This window comes from Aplidium turbinatum, chromosome 11 (genome assembly GCF_918807975.1).
Source record: "Aplidium turbinatum chromosome 11, kaAplTurb1.1, whole genome shotgun sequence".
NCBI classification, from domain to species: Eukaryota; Metazoa; Chordata; class Ascidiacea; order Aplousobranchia; family Polyclinidae; genus Aplidium; species Aplidium turbinatum.
This window is the reverse complement of record NC_137482.1, coordinates 21,467,839-21,475,914: the sequence shown is the minus strand read 5'-3', so window position 1 is coordinate 21,475,914 and position 8,076 is coordinate 21,467,839. Positions and strand designations below refer to the sequence as shown.

Below are 8,076 nucleotides of genomic sequence, written 5' to 3'. Positions count from 1 at the left end.
GTCGCGTAATGAAATTTTGGGGTTGTAATGAAATAGTTTAATTTAGTCTATTGCCGGTAGGTTGTAGTCTTGCCATGATGTCAATTGACCGCAACCGTCGGTACGAAATGTCGAACGATAAAATATAACCAATCGTAACAATTGATGCTACGCTATCATTGCTGTAACGTGCTGACCAAAAGTAACTTTACCGCTCGCAGTATGATTTCAAAGTAGCCTAGCAACTAGTTTCTGAAGGAACCTAGACTAAGTTTGAAGCAGTTAGTAGTTACTGTACAAGATTAATTGAGTATGGATCAGTGGTTAGGTTCCGTAGATTCATGTAGTAACAATGTTAATTAATTTGTAATAAAAGTTTATCTACGGATAACCTGAAAGCATCCAAATTAAAAAGGGATATTAACGTGGATGTCCCCATAATAGGGTCGCATAGAAATATATTTTTCAAAATGGGGTCGCAGAACAAAAAATTTTGAGAAGTCCTGGTATAAGGTAACGGTAGCCTGTCATCGAAGTAGCCTATAATTAACTTTTCGATTTTGTTAATTTTAGCATTGATTTAAATATTAAATTTTAGTAAGTACTCGAAACATATTGACATAAAAATGAGAGGAAAAAGGAGAAAATATGATGAACAGTATCTGAAGCAGTGGCGGCTCGTCTATAGAAACTGCAGAACTGCAGCACCCCCTGCACATTTCAGAATTTATTTTTTTTATTAATTTTACGTTTTTTTTTTTTCTCTATAGATCTTACGGACTAGAAGTTTCATAATTTCTGAATTTCAAAAATTATTATGATTTTTCAAGTTTTATATTTGGAAGCTCTAAACTGCAAGCTCTGCAGTTGCGATCTTATAAAAGAAGAACTAACAGGAATGGTGACGTCATAATTTGGCTGAGGTTGCTTTAAAACTGCACAATTCCGAACTGCAAATTTTGCAGTTGCCTGTCAGGCTAGCAATTGTTGCAAGTACACTTCATCGTTTTCAAGCACAATGTTAGGTGGCTGCGATTGATGCTGTTACATTGTTAGACTAATGTGCTTTGCTTTCTGCAATAAAAGATAAAGCTTAGACTAGGTTATCATTATCGTTCTTACTTAATTAAATTTAAGCTAAGTTCATTGTTTATTTGTGATAATAAGTTAAGGTCAAAAATCTAGGGGTGTAACTGTAAGAACAACGCAACTTCTTAATTGGCTAGATTTTTTATCAGCATTTTGCTGAGCAGGGTCTGCCATATTTACATTAATTCCACATCGCATTGTTATTTTCAGGTAGTGTGTTGATGGTTTATAAGTGCTAGTCTACTTGTGCAGCAAGTTGTAGACTGGTAGAAGGATAGGTTATGACATGGGAGGCTGCAACGTGGTGCTGTCAATGTGAACTTTCATATACGAACAGTTAATAAAGTTCATGAACATTTGGAACCCTTAAAATCCTGCCTTGATGAAATACAGTCTACATCAACCACTGATCATACCATTTCAGAAGCAACAGGTATTTTGTATTAACTTACCAACGAAAAATTGCTCTGTTGGTCGCAGCTGTTTCATCAAATATGCCTCATGTTGAAGTGATTTTCAACCAAATGCAATCTCGAGATATTGACGTGTTGAAAGTACATGAATATATAAGCAATTTCAAAAGTGCAATTTCTGTAATAAGAAACTCAAAAGTACTGTGAGAATTCTTCAAAAACACTTATGGCAGAAGCAAAGGAGGTGTGTGACTGCATATGCGTTGACATAATGGCTAGATATTCCTTCACCAAACAATTAGTAGCTGCAAAATTGTTCAACAAGAGAAGCTTCAATAGCTTTAAGAATAAACTGCCCATACATGAGGTGGCAGCAACTGTTGAAGCATATCCCATCATCATCATAGAAAAAGAAAAGTTTGAAACTGAACTTGCAGTATTCTGCAGCAGGTCGGACATGCATGAATATTCCGCGTTATTTGAATTGTTGACATCTATTCAGAAAAGTAATTTAAATGATGCTCTCAGTGAAATTTCCAAACTGGTAAAATTCCCCCTGACCATTCCTATGACCACAGCAGAGCATGAACGCTGCTTTTCAACATTAAAAAGCATCAAAACTTTTCTGAGGAGTACCATCAATCAAGAAAGGCTCTAATCACTAAATGCTCTTGCCGTCATTTCAACGGAGGAAAATGTTTTCATCTCCCAGACATTAACGACAAAGTCATTTACCTTTTTGCTCAAAAGAAAACAAGAAGAATGGATTTTGTCTATAAATAAGCTTGGTTCCAGTTGATATGGAGCAGTTTATTTGTAAGTAACTTATATATGTTTTGTAGTTTATCCCACTGTTTACCTAAGTTGTATCCACCCTAGTAGTAGGTATAGCGCATGTGCAGCATCCACTGTAGGAACTTTGTGTCTTTTGTTTATTTGTTATTCATAGTGATGAAATAACCCATCATAATAAAATTTGTCAGACAATCCACAAGAAATCTTGTATTTCAGCAAAAGAAAAACTTTGCTGGATCATCCATGGCCTTGACTGAGTAACTCACTACTTAGCGGAGAGTTCAACTCGTCAATGATGCAAAACACCAATTTGGGAAAAGAAATGTCTGGACAATCAATGGCAACAGTTTTGTATTTATTTATTCACAGACACATAATCAAATCTTCAGAAGACATCCTAAAGTTAAGTATGTACTGATTAATTAATCTTTTAATGTTTCGGGTTAGGCCTATTAATAGCCTATCTAATTTGTTAAAACTGGTAACTATTTACAAAACAGTGCTTATATATGATACTGCAAATAATTTTAACCAATGTATATTGTATAGGCTAGATTGTCACTCTCATGTTGGACATTTCCTTGTTACTTGTAAATTAGGAGAAAAAGTCTGCTTTGAATTCATCGTATTTTTTTCCCCAACAATGATAGTTGTAGCAAGATCCCGATATCAATTGAGCAATTGTATTCAAACTGGAAAATGGTGTTTTTGTGTTTAAATTTTACAACAATTTACTACCAGATTGCTTCTCCAACGGTTTTAAATATGTCAAAGAGGTTCACAGCCTGTGTACAAGAAACCATGATAATGATTCTCTAAACATTCCATACTTTTCAAAAACGCTTGTAACTCAGCATTCAATAGAATTCACAGGTGCAAAAACATGGAACGAATTTCCTTCTTCAATTAGAAAGAGTGATACAAAGTCACTTTTTGTCCACAAACTAAAGCAATGTTCATTTAAGCAAACAAAACGGATCGGATACACAATAGAAAGACAACGTAGAAAGGCTGTTTTTGCATTGTTATGAAGATTCCAGTTGCAATCCGAAATACTTTACAAAAGATTAGACCTACCTAACAATAATGTTGACTGCTTGTGCTGTACTTTTATGTTTGTAGATATTAACAGCAAACGCAACACTCCATAACTAACACGACACCAAAGGAGATGAGAGCTTCATCAACACCATCAGGACATCATCATCTACCAGCTCATCCATTCCATCACCCACCAGGACAAGAAACAATAACTTAAACTGGATCTCAAACCTCAATCGTTGTAGGCTACTGTGTGGTGTGCAGTTTGACCATAGAAAGAGCTCAACATCTGCTCTCCTGGGCCATATCGAAACGGGCTTTTGCCTGAGGATGGGTTTCTTTTATGTCCGGTTTTCTTTCTCCATCTTATTATTATTATGATTACTGCTGAGTCCTCATCCACATCAATATTGGAACTGACAAATTCAATCCACAACACTTTTCATTAGGATGTCATGCATTACTACATTTGTGCTTGTTTATGTTTTATTGTTTACTGTTTGTTTTTTGGGTTTTGTGGCCGTGCTAACTAGACATAGCCTACTACATGATTTTCTATTCAGGCACGTATTAAACATTTCAAGGTTTTGCCACCTTTTCCCATTCATTAACGTGCTGGTAGGCCTATAGGCTATCGACAATTGTAGTTAGTAGTATCTTTTTGGTGTCGGATGCGTTAATGACAAAAAATAAAATGATGTACTGATATTCATGTTATGAGCAAAATGTTCTCATCTATTACTTCAGATTTCCTATTTTGCACCAACCTTTAAGAAAAAGCAATTTTTTTATTTCAAAGTTCTAAAAGTCCACATTTTTAACTGCTCAAAATTTTTATTTTTTGTCCTGAAAACACCAGGAATGGCATTTTAGAGCATATAAAAGTGCAAATTTTTTTGGGGGAGCATGCCCCCAGACCCCCCTAGGAGGCTCGCGCCTTCGGCGCTCGTCCTGTTGCATTGTGATGTCATACTTGCCATCTCAATTTGCAGCACCCCCACCACCAAAGGCCACGAGCCGCCACTGATCTGAAGTATAGCTTTATAGATGCCACAGCGAATGATGAAGTCGTACCACAATGTGTGATGTGTTTTGAAAATCTGAGCAACGATGCATTGCGACCATGTGGTTTGAAGTGTCATCTTGAGACAAAACACCCTGGTCATAAAGATAAACCTTTGGCTTTTTTCAAAGCAAGAAAGACTCATTTAAAAAAATGAAAACTGCGAGTAGCGAGTGCTTTCGCAAATCGTCATCTGCGGAAGTAGTAGTACAAGGAGTGGGTAGCGTGGCGATACCCACACTTCTTCCGTTTTCGTCCATTTATCTGTGCGAAAGTGGCTTTTCTACACTTTTGAACATAAAAACAAAACATCGAAACAAACTTATTGATTGTGAAGCCGATCTGAGGTGTGCATTATCAGCTACAAAGCCTCGAATTAAACTTTTGGTTTTCGAAAAACAATTACATCCCTCACATTGATGAAAGCTAAATCTAAATTCCTGCAGTCATTACACTTTAATGTTTGCTAATTTTGTAGTTTGGTGGGGCGCAAGTTTGGATGGCACGTCAAAGGGGGCGCGCGGCTCAAAAAGTTTAAGAACCCCTGTGCTAATTGGTAATGTTCGTGTATTATGCTGGCTGGCTGAACGCCCAAGCGGGACGTTTGGCTGACCGGTCGGGACGCCGGGACAAGACGTTAAAAAGCGGGACTGTCCCGCCTAAAACGGGACGTATGGTAAGCCTACCTAATGACAAAAAACTTTTTTGTTGCCTTGGGGAAGCAGTAGCAAATGAGAAAAAGTAAGTTGAAAAACGCAAAATCAGACTGTTATTGAAAATTAACAGTCTGACTAAAATTTACAAAATCAAACTTTCTTTGTTTTTCAACATGTGAGGATGTTAAAACCTATTGTGTAATCTGGGGAAAAGAATAAAGAAAGCGTAAAAATCTAATTTTTAGAAAAATTTATTTAAACGTTTGCCCAAAGTTAGAAAAATCTGGAAATTTCTGCAAAATGTGACAAATCAGGCCGTATTATTAGGTGGCCATGGCTCCAATAACAGGGAAAAAGAAACCAGGCACCATGAAACAAACGCTTGTGGAAATCACCAAAAAATCGTAATTCATGAACAGTCTTCCCTCTGAAAAAGCAATGAGTTGGTTTTTCATCCTTTTCGTGAGAGTCTATAAAACCGTCTTTCTTTTATTATAGACAGCTGTCACTTGCGGTGCTTATCAGCGTGGCAAGAATTTGTTGATTAACAAGATTTTGTAGTACTTGCTTCGGCAGTATGTACTAAAATTGGAACGATACAGAGAAGATTATCATGGTCCCTGAGATAGGATGACACGCAAAATCGTGAAGCGTTCCATATGTCTTTAAAAAAAAAAAAAAAAAACATTTTGCAGTAGGCTACTAAGCTAAATATTTTCATAATACAATCAGAAAAGTCTTTAAATTTATATATAATATTTTGCCAATTTATTATAAATTGAGTTGGCACACCGACCTATTTTGCCAACAAAAACTTGCATAAAGAGAACACTGCTCGTGAAACACAATAACGGTGAAACGCACACTAGTGTTTACATGACATTTGCAAACTTAAAATAAGCAACCCTATATGCTCACAGACAATTTCGAAATTCGAAAACAGACGTTTTAATCAACCACTGGGACAGTGTGGCTGGACATCGCATTGGAATAACTAAAGCAACCCCCATCTAGAACTATAATCTGATTGGTCGGTCGGTGGAATCGCATGCAAAGCGAAAATATGCTTTTCGGAAAGTATTTTTTGCCTTTGTGCTCTTTAACTCCTCAAGAAAAGTATTTTTGGTTATACTTGTACGCTGATACCTTCCGCGGGCCGCAGCGATATTGCGTGGCGGGCCGCCAGTTGGTGACCCCTGGCTAGTGTTGGACGCGATAACTCAATTTTCAGTTAAGCGATAACGATAATCGATAAACGAAAAATGCCTAAAGCGATAACGATAATTTTTTTTTTCTTGATTAGCGCTGCCCCATCTCATGCAACACGAACTGTTTTCATCAACATGACGAAAAATCGAACATAATATACTGTAAAGGGACAAAACTTTTTGTAAGTTATTTCATGAATAGAATCGCAACAGCGGCAGTGGGTATCGAATCTTCAATCTCTTCATCCAGAATCAAAGCACTGAGGTAACCGCGTGCTTATAATTATACATTCACATACCAGTTGGCAGGGATGGAGGAACTACGTGGGCCTCGTGGGCCTGGGCCCACCTACTTTATTTTCTGGGTAGGCCTGGCCCACCCACTTTTGAAAGTCAAACTTCTTTGAAAAGGTAGTGAAAACGGCAAATTAGAGGAGTTCCAAAAAAAAAGCTCCACTCATTTGATACACACTGGTTTGATTGCACAAGCCAACAAAAAAATTTGGCACAAAACGTGAGAGTCATTTTAGAGTATTTCAGGGCCCCTGATTCCAAAAATGCACTTAGTTTTTTCAAATTTTTGAAACTACCAGGAATTGAATTTCGAACCAAGATTACATTCTTCCGTAACAAGGATAAAATTTTAAGCAGCTACTTTATTGAAGAACACAACTTTGTATTCTGTAATTATATAAATGGCCTTCGTAGGCTGCCTTGATGGGTGTTGCTCAGTATATAGTAAGCCTACCATAATAAAGAATTGCGTTTGTTCATCGATGGCTATGTTTTGATGATAAGCAAAACAATGTATGTATTTTGTTTGTAGGCTACTTAGTATCTTAGTTAGTAGGCCTAAGTCTGATACTGTTGAAGTCAACAAATGTATTAACGCAATGCACAAGTTGTATATTCTACATCTTGTATCCCCCAAGGCAGGCGCGGATCTAGGAGCTTTTTTCGGGGGGGGGCCAGAAAATTTGAAAATCAATTAAACGGAAAGAAAAAGATAAAACAGATATGAACAATGATACTACGACAGTAGCGTAGCCAGGAATTTTGAAAGGGGGAGTTTTGACAGCCGGCGGGAGAAGCCCGTCGGTGTCTTCTTCAAAGACGACACCCAGCGGCAGGGGGTCTGGGGGCAGCCCCCGGAAAATTTTGAAAAATTACTTTGAATTTGGTGCATTCTGAGAGCATTTTCAACAAAAATGTGGGTATAAATATTCCTGTAAAATGGTGCTGTCCGGTGGCATATCAAAAGGATAAGATCACGTTTTCGATAGCTAGCTCAATTGGTTAGCGCGTCACTTCTGGAACGAAGAAGCTTCAAGATCAAGCGGCGCTGGTTCGACTCTCGGGGTGTGCGCTTGAGCAACGCACGTTAAGGACTGCTCTCCATTCAGCGGCATCTAATGGATGGAATAGTTCCACAGCAACAAGACTTCAACAATCGGAAACTTCACTCTGTCAATCTCGGTGACCGGGCCTGCGTCAGTGATTCAAAGCCTCTACAAGTATGCAAAACTGCCAGGATTAAGCTCTGCATTGAAGCTTTCCCAGTCCGAGGATAAAAATTCAATCAATCAATCAATCAATTCTTGGGCATTTTTCGGAAATAAAGCTAAGTCTCTATGTTTTCTTGTTGCTAATTCCTGGCTGAGATATTTGAATGTTTGGTATTGGCAAAACTCGCTCTTTTAATGCAGTTTCGTTTAAAATTAGGAAAACTTTGTTTTGAGGCATAGAGACTGAAAGCATCATTCTCAATATCGTGATGTCACACGCGTGCCAAAGGGGGTTGTAACTTCCAACCCCCCCCCCCCCCCTTCCCT

At 37.8% G+C, this 8,076-nt stretch overlaps 1 long non-coding RNA gene and 1 other non-coding gene across 2 annotated transcripts; both read left to right on the top strand.

Moving 5' to 3' along the window:
• Positions 1 to 1,556: 1,556 nt before the first annotated feature.
• LOC145779972 (uncharacterized) lies at positions 1,557 to 4,025 on the top strand. The gene is made up of 3 exons (XR_014290580.1): positions 1,557 to 2,297; positions 2,493 to 2,683; positions 3,399 to 4,025. It is a non-coding gene; the product is annotated as an uncharacterized LOC145779972 (long non-coding RNA).
• Positions 4,026 to 5,598: 1,573 nt separating this feature from the next.
• LOC145780421 (U6 spliceosomal RNA) lies at positions 5,599 to 5,701 on the top strand. Its single transcript, XR_014290650.1, has one exon. It is a non-coding gene; the product is annotated as a U6 spliceosomal RNA (small nuclear RNA).
• Positions 5,702 to 8,076: the final 2,375 nt, after the last annotated feature.